At 35.9% G+C, this 14,146-nt stretch overlaps 1 long non-coding RNA gene across 1 annotated transcript; it reads left to right on the top strand.

Annotated features, from left to right (window-relative positions):
- Positions 1-2,088: 2,088 nt before the first annotated feature.
- On the top strand, positions 2,089-4,652 carry LOC130920575 (uncharacterized). Its single transcript, XR_009064180.1, has 3 exons — positions 2,089-2,240; positions 2,370-2,438; positions 4,599-4,652. It is a non-coding gene; the product is annotated as an uncharacterized LOC130920575 (long non-coding RNA).
- Positions 4,653-14,146: the final 9,494 nt, after the last annotated feature.

Raw genomic sequence — 14,146 nt, 5'->3', positions numbered from 1 at the left:
AGAAAAATGGGAAAAAAAAGTTTAAAAGGGTAAATATATGAAAAAGAAAATCTCAACCGCTCCTTGATGTCTGCGATTTCTGCATCGCGACCCTTGTTATATTACCATGTTTCACGCTTAAAATCCCCCAAAAATCCAGCTGTGGCTATTCACAGCTGTGTCCTGACACTCAGTGATACATGCTACATGGAGTTTTTGGATCGAAACAAGGTAAGTACGCGATAATATCTCGTTAAAGTCATGGCGTCTTTAATTCTGCTCTTTCATGCTCTCACTTCCAGATAGGGTTTCGCTGTTTGAATTTGTAATTTTTTTTAAAATGCCCTCCTGTTCAGAATTTTTCTTCCCCCAGAAAATTGAGATTTTAAGCTTTACAATGATCACACATGCATATCAGACAGTTTTGAAAATTGGCCAAATTGGGGGTCTCAGAGCGGAACTTCTAGTCACCTGAGTTTTTCCACCATATTCACCTGAGTTTTAGAACACTTGTAGGTAAAAAATATTACTGGCGGATTCAGCATAGATTTGCCTTTGACCTAACCAGAATTTCCATGATGACATGAACAATATTACAATAAACAAAACAAAGAAAAGAACAGTTTTGACTTCAAATAAAGTGCCCATATTTATTTTTTCAAATGAATATAATTTAAGTCAATCACAATCAATCAGTCAATGTCTTTGACAATGTGTTCCCCTGAACAATGAACACTGAACTAAAAAAAAAAAAAAAAAACTGAACGGTGCTTTGTCAGCAGATAAAACATTTGGTGCAACAGGAGAGGAGACTTGAGCTATGAAAACAACTTTGAAACAACTTTCTTAACCTGGCAATTATAGGACAGCAAGCCAGCAAGCCAATCAATAACTAAAAGACTTCTCAAGAACTTGTAAACATAATTGTAAAATGCAAACATTTGCTAATTGCCGTAGTAAGGTTTATCACTCAGTGATGGAAAAATACGGCCTCTAGAACAGTAACAAAACTTGGCATACTGGCAAAACAGGAGTGGAAACAAAATATATATTATCGGGCCTATTAATAATGCTATCGGATTTATTGGGATGACGTCATAGTTCCTATTATCGGACCGATAATTATCGTGCACCTCTAAGCTTGAGTGCAGTAGTAATTAAACTACAGGTATGTACTATTTACGTATATCTGAGTGGTAGTAGAATAGTTTAACATGAAAGTTCAAAACCACAATGTTGAGTAAGGAGTACCATTTTGGGTAGTACAGTGATCCCTCGCTACCTCACGCTTCAAACTTCGCGCCCTCAGTCCATTACGGATTTTTTTTTCAATTAAATAATAAATAAATAAATGCAGTCTTTTATAGAGCTGTCCCGATCCGATCACATAGTCACTCACTCTTGCTCCTTCCGCTTTTCTTGGTCAGGCAATGCATTGGAGTTGCTTATTAAAGTTGACGAGTATTGATAGACGTTATGGTTTGATCTCGCCAGAGATGCTTGGAACCCGAAACAAGGTGCCACATGCGTCAATCATTTAACTTGTTAAACAGTGGCTGTGGCAACTTATTGTATGTAAGTGAGCAGGTTGAGCAGATTTGAGTGGACTCACTCAATAAAGCATTTAATAAAGACAAGCATTTTTCTACTTCATTCCTGTTTAAATATTATTCAGTGGGACAGTAACATGTTTAAAACTTATCATAATTATTCATATGAAGTTGCATACTATGTTGAGTACAGAACTGTTCATTTAGTTTCATGTTACGACTATAACATGTTTAAAACTTATCATAATTATTCATATGAAGTTGCATACTATGTTGAGTACAGAACTGTTCATTTAGTTTCATGTTACGACTATTATTTTGAGCTATATTTTAGTCCTACATGGAATAGTAACATTTTGATTTGTGTTTATGCTGAATACTGAGTAGTAGTATCTTGAGAAAAATATGTTTCAGTGGAATATCAGAGTGGAGGACTTGTTGGCATATCCACCTGTGTATGTGTGTGTGTGGTTGTGGTCATGTGTGAGGGATTATGCTCGTCTCAATCCTACTTTATCCTGCAGCTCAATGTCACACCTCAGCACTACTCACTCTCATACTTACTAACGAACCATGCTGACTTTCCCTGATACACTACCTGGAGTACACACGTTCTTTGCATTACCACCACTCCAGCATTAGTGAATGCCAAATGTTGGAAATTACACTGGAATGGCGCAACTGACGATCTGTACTGACAGAACACAAGCGGTGAGTGATGTTGTATTCAATTTGTTTCTTCCTATTTTTAATGGCTCTTTGTTAATTCTGCTGCCGTGTCTACAATGTTTATTAGATGTAAACATGCTTTGCCCTCCGATTTACTATTTTTAAATGCAGATGACATGAACGTGAGGTCCTGAGTTTGAGAGCAGATGCTTGAGAGGACAAAATGGAAAAAGAAATGAGGTAAGGTAAAAACTATGCCAAGGTTTTCTGAATGGCCTTTTGAGAGCGTTCCAATGTCTTAGAAAAGTAATATCCAGCCCTTCAAGACAGTTTCACTTAGCAACATGATATTTTGTAAGCATGTTTATTATGTGTAAACACACAAAGACGTATCAATGAGCATTGTCTGAAAAGACACCGGAAGTCAGCCATTTTGGTTTGAAGTACATAGGTGCGGGTTCGGTTACACTAGCACTTGATTGACATAAGGCATGCTTGAAAAGACATTGTAAGTCAGGCGTAGGTCTGGTCTTAATATTGGTAGGGACAATATAACAGCATAACCTGCATGTACACTTTTTGCTTTTTGGGACGGGACATTAATAAGACCAAACATATTTGGTGAATGGTGGTCAGGGCTACATTTCTCACCAATATGAACCCAATTAATTAATAGGCTAAATGATTAATGCAAAATAAATATGTATTGACCTATACTAACTTTCACACTGCAAATTGATAACGTCTTAATCTGATAATTTTTGTTTAATGTAGTCAAATAATTTTCTACATCTTTTTTTGAGTGTTAAAGGCTAGTTAAAAGATTAATGCGTCAGATTCTTCCACTTTATGTAAATATTACTATTTTTTTTAGGGCTGTCAAACGATTAAAATTTTTAATCGAGTTAATTACAGCTTAAAAATTAATTAATCATAATTAATCGCAATTAATCGCAATTCAAACTATCTATAAAATATGCCATATTTCTCTGTAAATTATATATATATTCTGTAAAATAAATTGTTGGAATGGAAAGATAAGACACAAGATGGACATATACATTCAACATACGGTACATAAGGACTGTATTTGTTTATTATAACAATAAATCAACAAGATGGCATTAACATTATTAACATATTGTTAAAGTGATCCATGGATAGAAAGACTTGTTGTTCTTAAAAGATAAATGTTAGTACAAGTTATAGAAATTTTATATTAAAACCCCTCTTAATGTTTTCGTTTTAATAAAATTTGTAAAATTTTCAATCAAAAAATAAACTAGTAGCCCACCATTGTTGATGTCAATAATTACTTACACAATGCTCATGGGTGCTGAAGCCTATAAAATCAGTCGCACCCAAGCACCAGCAGAGGGCGGCAAAACTCCATAAAACAATTAACAAGTGGGCATTTCACTCTACTGTCATTTAAATCTATCTGAGCGGGACATGTGCGTTAATTGCGTCAAATAGTTTAACGTGATTAATTAAAAGAATTAATTGCCGCCCGTTAACGCGATAATTTTGACAGCCCTAATTTTTTTGTATTGAGCCCATACATCTAAAAGTTGGTCATTTTTCACCTAAATCAAGAAAAAAATTCTTACAAATAATGTTTTGAACAATATTCTTGAATTAAGAACATTTCTGACATACAAGTTTTTCTTTTAAGATTAAATATACAAACTTTTTGCTTAAAATAAGTCTATTAAGCTTATTTTCAGCTAGCTGTTTTTCTTATTTCAAGAAATCTCAGGGAGTAAAATCGACTTGAAGCACTGGGGGGGGGGTTCAAGTCATCAGCCAATCAAACGTGCGTTTGAGGGGAAAAAATGGACTGGCACATTCAGCGAGTGAAAAGGGGTCAGTGTAAGTCTGAACATAATGAAAGTACTGTAATTCACTTAATAATGATAGGATCAATTCTATCCTGACAACATATAGGAAGACAATCTAAATGACCTATATAACTGAAATCATTATATAATGCAAATTAGGTTGCTTAAAAGTTGGTGGGGATAATTTGAGCATCCTGAAAAGTTGGTAGTGTTATGTCCCTACCGTCCCTATGCAAACTTACGCCCTTGAAGTCAGCCATTTCGGGTTTCACATTAATAAAAGAAAGTAATTAATACGCCTCTGGGAACAGTTTCAGTTATCAGTATGAAATTTGTGTGTCTTGTTGACCCATGAGAAAAAAACTCAAAAAGCTATGCTATTTAAGTTTAAAGTGGTAATTTGAATGTTTCGACCATGAGTCCTTCGTATAGTAACATACACAACAAATTTTGTTCAATTGCTACCAAATTGAGACCGCGTCTACTAAATGAATAGAATTCTTTTGGTGGTCCTGTGGTTGTGTTCTCTGCATGCTAAACAGTTTCTTCTTTTAAACAGCACCCCCTCCTAACTGTCCCCTCCAACCACCTCGATGCCCACCAACAATAAAAGCTCTTGTTCCATTGTTCAAAATCATGAATGAAACTGAAATGCAAAGAACTTTTTCTATTCTTCTAATATTTTTAAACATGAAAAGAGTCTTTACACTTGGCAGAACTTGCTTGTTTGGACACCGCAGTGCATTATTGCATTAACTCATTCACTCAAAGAAGTGAAAATTGATTTCATATTAAGATTACAAAGATTGAAATATGATAATAATGAAATAACATAAAATTGTCGTACTGAATCACTTTTGCTGGTTAAAGAATTGGTTCCGTATTGCTACCTGAGCGTATTGCAATGCTATAACATGCATGGGTTGGACAAAATAATGGAAAGACCAAACATTTCTGCATCATAATCATTGAGCATAATTGTTGAAGAATGGTATTAGGAACATTCTAATGAAGTTGAGTATCTCGTACGGCCGGCACAATCCCCAGACCTCAACCTTATTGAGCATTTATGGTCAGTTTAGAGATTCAATCAAGACGTTGATTTCCACAGCCATTATCTGTAAAAGAGTTAGAGTGTATTCTAACTGAAGAATGGCTTAAAATTCCTTTGGAAATAATTCACAAGTTGTATGAATCAATACCTCGAAAAATTGAGGCTGTAATCGCCACAAAAGGCGGACCTACACCATATTAAATTAGTTTTTGTTGATTTTTTAAAGGTGTTTCCATTGCTTTGTCCAACCCCTGTAGCAATGCATGCATTTAGAAAAAATATATAAAACGTTTGATTTGTGCTGTGGCTGAAGTTAGCTTAGCATAGCATGGGCACATAATGTGTTTGACATTATTATTATATCCAATACATTGTAGGATGATTTTAAACATGGAAAGAAAGATATTTGCATTGTGTGTGTGTGTGTGTGTTTTGTTTTGTTTTGTTTTTTTAATTAAATCAATATACACATATAACCAAATTGAGAAATCATACTGGTATTCCTGTCCAGTATTATCACAAATTAATTCTAACTCTAAGCATTGCCAGACCAGGCAACTTATCCTGTTTTCTTCCTGATTATTGGGGTGGGCGTTACTTCTCATTTGATTGGTCACTTTCAAGTGAAGTGAGCTGGAAATGTGTTGAAGGTCTGCCAATTGGTAAAGGATGGATACCGCAGCTTCCAAACGAGCTCTCAGTTTACACCAAAAATGTGTGTTGAATGTTAGGAATTGTTGTACAGCCTGGTGTTTCTTTGTGTGTTTTTTTTTTTTAATCATCCGAGTCAACGATACCAAATTAAATCCAGGTGAGCGCTTGACTTTTGCAGTTGATCCAGCTCTTACGGCACTAGATTTGTTTTCATGTTCCTAAAGGGATGGCCTGAGGTTGTGATATTGATGTGTGACGTGAAGACCAAATAGTGGTATTATATATATAAAATACATTATTATTTGTGTTCATTTAAAAAGTTTAAAGTGCCTGTGACGCAGTAAAAAAAATCTTAAAGAGCATTATTATGTGAATTAAAATCATATTTTGAGACGATTTGACTATATACAACAATTTGGCAAAGCGCAGATGAAGAGAAATTAGTCTTTTAATTTGCTGTATAGCACCGTCTGTCATTATAGTGCTCTAGCGCCTCCTTCTGGGTGATGACGTCGGCAGAGTAACGATTTCAGCTAATTTAGAATTTAGCCCAATGGGGAAGCTTCAGAACGAGAAAAATGTGACAGAGAGCAGCAAAATGTCTTCATTATTTTTATCTCTCTACCCGAATATTTTTACAGGATATTCTCTTTATCTAAGTATTTTCTCCAATTGCTAAATAATTGTGCTAAATGGAATACGAAATATTAAAAATGCATTTATTCAGTACGACAGGGCTAAATTACTGTATAATGGTAAAAACTGCCGACTTCTTAAACCTCCCGAACGGTATTTTATGCCACCGGAGTTAGTCGGGCTTTTGTCATTTACCTGCCCCGGCTTTGGAGACGGAGGGAAGAGCGTGAACAAAACAGGAGGCGTAAATGCGACGTTAACCCGAACCAAGCGCCTTTTCCAAGTCTTTTCCTCGCCTTCCGAAAACAAAAAATCACAAAAAATTACCCCAACTCATGTCACACACGGCGGCAGGGTTGATTGTCTTCACCGACTTGCCAGCCCCCAGCGGCGAGCAATTTTCGGCTCATCGTTCTGCTGCGGCCCCAGCAGGCAGGCAGTGTTCATCGCTGGGAACGCAGAGGTGAGTGAACGGCGAAAATGGTGCATTCTCGGTGGACAAACCGGCCAATGTGGGAGCGCGTGGTTGCCCAAGCCGAGTATAGCGCTCTCTCAGCAGGCACGTGAAGAGTGCCGAGGGGAGTCGAAGTCTCAACACAATCCAGAGCGGGGGGCTCCCCAGGCCCAAGCCGAGGATAGCGCTCTATAGGCAGGCACGCCTTTATCGGCCTGCGACCATGGTGTGCGACAAGCTGTCGGCCGAGTGGCCTTCTCGGTGGACAGAGAGCATTGTCAACCACAAAATGCAAGCCACCTCCTTATTAAAACGTTTGGCATGATCCCAGTATTTGACATAACATAAAACATGTACCTTACCCACTTAGTCAGCCGTCCAATGGTCTCTTGATTGTCGGACTTGTTTTGCCCATTCTTCACGGTGAATATGATCTTTAGGAAATCCAAAAAGCCTCTCACCACTCTCCCTAGTGTAGCAACAAAAGCCTGCAGCACATTGGGCTGGCGTGACGCGAAAAGTAAACAAGCTGCAAAATCTGCTGAATCCGCAGTCCTTCTGTATACGAAAGTATTGGCTGTATTGTGAAAATGAATAGTCCGCTGACGTTACATTCACTTTGTTCCTCAATCCGAGACCGTGGCCGGAAGTCTCTAATTTTTCGTAGCGCGGGATTCAAAAAATTGAATATATCGATCGCTTCCACACACATCAAGGCGGTCCATTTCATTCAGGCGCATAAAATATCACGTGTAATATGAAATAAACATGCTTTTTTTTGTGTCACAGGCACTTTAAGAGTTGTTTTAACCTTTGAGTAAAACAAAAACATCAGCAATGGACTAGAATGTTAAAAATCTTGAATGTTTTTTTTGTTTGTTTTTGAAACGTTTCCTAAGTGACTTTTAAGTTGGCCTTTTTTTGACATGTGGAATCATGCATTTAAACAAAATATTTTATTATGATCATTTATTTGTATTTATCATTACAACTTTTATTATTATTACAATTATTATAAATATAACATTACGATTTATTATACAGCATTATACTACATATTGTATTTACTATTTAGTATGATTTATTTTATTTTCACATAATTTTTTTGTTTTTTTATCTGCCATTTCTGTTATATGTATGTTATTGATTTTATTAATAATGCAATTATTTTATTATTTTTATAATAAAATGTTATTTATTTAAAAAAATAAATTATATATATATATATATATAATTTTTTTTCTTCTGTTACATGAATTATTCCTGAATTAAACAACAGTTGTGGATATTTTATTGTTTTTGTATCTTATTTTATTTTAAATTTTATTCTCAATGTCAATTCATTATTTTCTCCAATTTACTGTATAGAAGAGGAGAATGTTAGTGGTCTAGGTTTTTGTTTTTATATGATTTTTATTTTTGTTTTGTTATTTATTGACTATGCAGAAAGATCGAACTTTTAAAAACAAAAAGAGGTATTTATTGGTATTTTTTGTGCGTTGGTGGTTTGTCAACCGGTTGATTATTGGACTGCAGCCGACAAACTGGTCCTTCTTGTGTGTGTACATTAACATTTATGTGCACGAGCAAACCAATCGTACATGTTTATATGTATGTGTCATCATTTAATTAACAGCAAAATATAGTTTTACAAGAAAAATATCATCGTCTTTAAAAGTATTCAAAAGTTGATCTGAACCCAGGAAGCTTAAACCCTTAAAAGAGCCACAACATGGCTACAAGTTCAGCTTTGAAAAAAACAAACAGTTTCGTTTCGTTTATCGATTAACAACAACCTTGACAGAATAATCAAAGTCCAACCCAGTTAGTTGGTTTTACATAGGCATTTGACATTTGAAGTAGCACACAGCTTAGTAAAACTCGAATGGAGTAAAAGTGCGTCACCAAAAACATCAGGCATGTCCCTAGCATGCTAGATTTATCGAGGAGATTAAATCCTGGAAATGGCTCAAACTAACACACTTCCTGAGCATTTCACAGCATTGGTTCTATTTTATTTTCATGCTTATTGTTAATTTTTATGTCACTCATACACTCATGCTAGATGTAGCTAATTTGCTAATTAATGTTTTTTTTTTCCATAGGTAACAACTTTGCACTGGGTCGATTACCAAGTTTATTTAGTGCAGGGGTCCCCAAACTTTTTCCTGTGAGGGCCACATAACCCTTCTCTTCTCTGATGAGGGGCCGGGGTCAGTTTGTAACAGAAAAAGTGTGACGATTGCAGGAGTGCCTAAATGTAAAAATGTATTGTTTTTCAGAAAGCCACAATCAAATAACCCTTTCTGGATTCTTCACGGAACCAAAGTAAATAAAATAAAAATGATATAATATAATATAGTATAATATAATATAATATAATATAATATAATATAATATAATATAATATAATATAATATAATTAGGGCTGTCAAACGATTAAAATTTTTAAGCGAGTTAATCACAGCTTAAAAATTAATCGTAATTAATCGCAATTCAAACATCTCTAAAATAAGCCTTATTTTTCTGTAAATTATTGTTGGAATGGAAAGATAAGACACAAGACGGATATATACATTCAACATACTGTACATAAGTACTGTATTTGTTTATTATAACAATAAATCAACAAGATGGCATTAACATTAATATTCTGTCAAAGCAATCCCTGGATAGAAAGACTTGTAGTTCTTAAAAGATAGATTTTAGTACAAATTATAGAAATTTTATGTTAAAACCCCTCTTAATGTTTTCGTTTTAATAAAATTGGTAAAATTTTCAATCAAAAAAATTAACTAGTAGCTCACCATTGTTGATGTCAAGAATTACACAATGCTCATGGTGCATAAAATCAATCGCACCCAAGCACCAGCAGAGGGAGACAAAAAACACAAGTAACAAGTGGACATGACACTGCTGTCATTTTAATCTGTTTGAGCGGGGCATATGCGTTAATTGCGTCAAATATTTTAACGTGATTAAAGAAAAAAATTAATTACCGCTCGTTAACGCGATAACTTTGACAGCCCTTAATATAATATAATATAATATAATATAATGTCATATCATATAATATAATACAATATAATCAGGGGTGCACATAATTTTTTTGCCCAGGTTCTCAGAGGAGGACCTGGAGATGTGACTTGGTCCTCATTGAGCTTGAGAGCCGACCCACCTGATGCGATAAATTTATGACAAGCTTTACTTAGAGCCAATTAACTTTGATTAATTATATTAACAGTTAATGCTTGATTAACATCAACTGGCACAACAAAATTGCCATTACTTTGAAGTGAAATGTAAAGAAATAAACATAAAAGCACCAATTTAAAATAAAGGGCATTATGCGGCTCCCACATTAACTCCAAGCCTTTTTAAAAGTGGGATGTCCTCCTCATTGAACGTGCATGTTTAGCTTTGTAAAATGCGAGCAAAAACACGTTTGTCAGTGCATGTCGCTGTTCATTACCTTTATTCCGCCCTATTCCACCACATGTCCATAGGGCGAGTGGGGTCCTGTTTGACATTGATAGTTTGCTTAATTGCCACATGCTCTCTGTTTTTTTCGTGCTTTTCAAAGTTTGGATGGCTGAAATTCTTTGACCCTACATAAAATGCGTTGCTCTAATCGGCGACATTGGGATTCTCACGGCACATTTTGTACCGCATTTCCGTGCGAGCATCATTCGCTTCTAGCCATGGTACCTCCTGTAGCCACTTTTCAGCAAAAGTCCTTTTTTTCGGTAGCTCCGGTGAAGTCTCTGTCGTCTGTCTGTCTTTTGACAAGGGTGGGGGAACATGGAAGTAATTACTCAGTGTGGCCTGCCTCATCGACATTTTGAGAAGTTATTTTCTCGTGTCCGCCGCAAATAGAGTGGTCAGCCATCGGTGCGCAAAAGCGTATGGAAGCTGTTGAGGGCCAGCGCGTTTGTCTACGTTCAGTACGCACTTATGTGCACCCCTGAATATAATATAATATAATATAATATCATGTAATATAATATAATATAATAATACTGTATTAATTAAATAGATAATAACCAAATAACCATTGTTCAGTTCTTCACAGAAAAAAGCCAGGACATAAATAACTCTATTGAGAAAAAAAAAAAAAAAAAAAAAAAAAAAAAAATTTTTTTTTTTTTTTTTTTTTACAATTTTTTGTTGTTGTTGTTGTTCAGGGGGCCGGACCAAATGTGGCTGCGGGCCGTATCCGGCCCGCGGGCCGTAGTTTGGGGACCCCTGATTTAGTGTAATGTGTGCCAGATTTGGTGAGTCGGAGGCAGTGGTGCTGAATATGAACAATCGTCCATTTCCAGTGTTGCCAACAACCAACAATTTTTTTGGCTTCCTTTATGAAAAACTTTTGTGCTGGACACCAATCAGATGCACAGTTGGCAGATGCAAATAATTTCTTGTTTTTCATGGCAAGTAAACTCTTCCAAGCCTCTTTAAATTGATAAATTACACAATAATGATTGGTCCGCTTGATGCTCCACCAACTTTTAAATCCAACCTCCTCTCACCCACTGTCTGCCTGTCTGTTTGGATTATTGGAAGAGCTCACATGCATTCCTGCCTTTTTCCCTCCCACATCCAAGATGAGGATTAGTTGACCAGCAACACACACACACACAAACACACACACCCCCACAGACAGAAGCACGGGGCAGCCATGAAACACTTCAAGTAAGTGGAAGGCAGGAAATTGCGACTAACATGGAAGCAAACAAGTGACAAGTGACTAGAAATTCAGGTTGTGCATAGTTTAAATACGGTACAGTAAAGCGTGTCATGCTAGCTGGACTTCTGTATAGTTTTTTACTGGTAATGTTTACCTTCTCCATTCACGTCTCTTTGACAATAGTATTCATTTTTCCTTATGTTGAGCTTAAATATGGAACATGTTAGACAGATATAGCAATATTTCTTCCTGTGTTTGGTATTGGTAGGTAACAAGCTACCTTGTACTTAATGCAGAAGTTTAAAATTTTTCACATTAGGCTTATCTTCAAGTTAGCGGGAGTTAAATTAGTCGGTGGAGTTGATTTCAACAAATTCCGTGCAGTTTGTTAGTTATTTATTAATTTCAGGGCTCCGGAGTAGCTGAGCTAGCGCGAGTCAATGCAAGAGCGTAGGTTTGGTCTTGATATTGGTAGGGACGATATGACATCATAACCTGCATGTACACTTTTTGCTGGCGACGGGACATTAATAAGACCAAACATATTTGGTGAATGGGGGTCAGGGCTACATTTCTCACCAATATGAACCTAATTAATTTATAGACTAAAAGATTAATGAAAAATCTGTATTGACCTATACGAACTTTCACCCAGCAAATTTATAACGTCTTAATCAGATTTTTATTTATTTTTTAAATCTAGTCAATTTTTTCCATTTTTTCCCAAATTTTTTCCTTTTTTTGAGTGTTAAAGGCTAGTTAACAGATTAATGCGTCAGATTCTTCCACTTACTTTAAGTAAATATTACTATTTGTTCGTATTGAGCCAATATATCTAAATCATCTTTCACCTAAATCACGAAAAAAAATCTTTCAAATAATGTTTTGAACAATATTCTTGAATTAATTAATTTTTAATTTGTCTTTTAAGATTTTTACAAACTTTTTGCTCAAAATAAGTCTGTTAAGCTTATTTTCAGCTAACTGTTTTTCTTATTTCAAGAAATCTCAGTAAAATCGACTTGAAGCACTCTAGCAGTTGCAAAATTAGTGGAGTGTTCCCCACCTCCACAACATTGCCGTCAGTGGCTGCTTCTGGCGGAAAAAAACTTCTAATATCCGTTGTCTTTGAAGGGGGAGGCGGCATGTTGTATTTCTGTCGGGCTGTGAATGGGTGTGTGTGGGGGGGGGGGCAGGGGGTTCAAGTCATCAGCCAATCAAACGTACGTTTCAGGGGGAAAATGGACTGGCACATTCAGCATGTGAAAAGGGGTCAGTGTAAGTCTGAACATAATGAGAGTACTGTAATTCACTTAATAGTGGTAGGATCAATTCTATCCTTACAACATATCGGAAGACAATTTAAAAGACATATATAACTGAAGTCATTATATAATGCAAATAAGGTTGCTTAAAAGTTGGAGGGGATAATTTGGTGGGGATAATTTGAGCATCCTAAAAAGTTGGTTGTGTTATGTCCCTACCGTCCCTATGGAAACCTACGCCCTTGACCTATATCACTGAACTCTTTATATAATGCAAATAATGTTGCTTAAAAGTTGATAGGGACAATTTGAGCATCCTGAAAAGTTAGTGGTGTTATGTCCCTACCGTCCCTATGCAAATCTGCGCCCTTGAGTCAATGGTCCCTTCATGGCATGCCAATAAAAAAACGATACCAACAGATCTAACATAGTCAAATAGATTAAAAAATGCAGATTGTTGTTCAAAATACCCATGCGGCCAAAACAATGTAACACCAAACTGAACTGCCGTAATTAATTTATTTCTTCGGGACTACTTTTTTTTAGATGCGTAATGTGACTACAATAGAGAGGAGTGCTTCGTCGACTTAAGTTGTGGTCATGCTGCATTCGAGGAAGGTTGGAAGTCGGACTTATCCAGGGGTGAAAGTGGGCCAGAATGGCCCGGAACGCCGTTCCGCCATGTTTTTCCGAGCCGGAACGCCGTTCCAGCATACGTTGCTTTGATCCCGAAAATATGAAGGCAACTATCAAAACCCTATGTGTGATGGTTTGTTTAAAGTATTGTATTTTGGCAAATGATGTTGGGTGTAGCTGGACTCTTACCTTTTATGACTGAGTAGCAGACGTGTCTGACATGCTAAGGGACAGCTACGCTCTGGTTCTGCCCACATGAGGCTGTAAGTTGTTTCAGTTGATGTATGTTGTGGTTAAGTTTGGCGAAACTGTTTCTTTAGTGATGTTTCGCGATTTGCTATGAGAGAAATGTAAATATGTTAGCATTTGTAGCATCTAAACTAGCGGACTTTATTTTGCAGATTGGGCTGATATGATTTATTAAATTTACATATTGATTGTACTGGAGGATTGTTTGATGTATATCTTAATTAAAGAAAAAAAGTAAACGTTTACATTAGTTTGAATGTACATCAAATGTTATTAAATAGTTAAAATTTAGGTTTTGCATTTGGCAAATGTGGAGAAAAATTAGGAGATGGAGGTTACTGCTGTTTTCTTTTATTTTGCAAATCATTGAAGAAAAACAATTTTGAATGAAAAGCATTATTTTGTATGTTATAGGAATAATACTACTGCCACTAATAATAACAACAACATAATAATAATAATAACTAATAAT

This window comes from Corythoichthys intestinalis, chromosome 8, assembly GCF_030265065.1.
Source record: "Corythoichthys intestinalis isolate RoL2023-P3 chromosome 8, ASM3026506v1, whole genome shotgun sequence".
Classification (NCBI taxonomy): domain Eukaryota; kingdom Metazoa; phylum Chordata; class Actinopteri; order Syngnathiformes; family Syngnathidae; genus Corythoichthys; species Corythoichthys intestinalis.
This window is presented reverse-complemented; position numbering and strand designations above follow the sequence as displayed.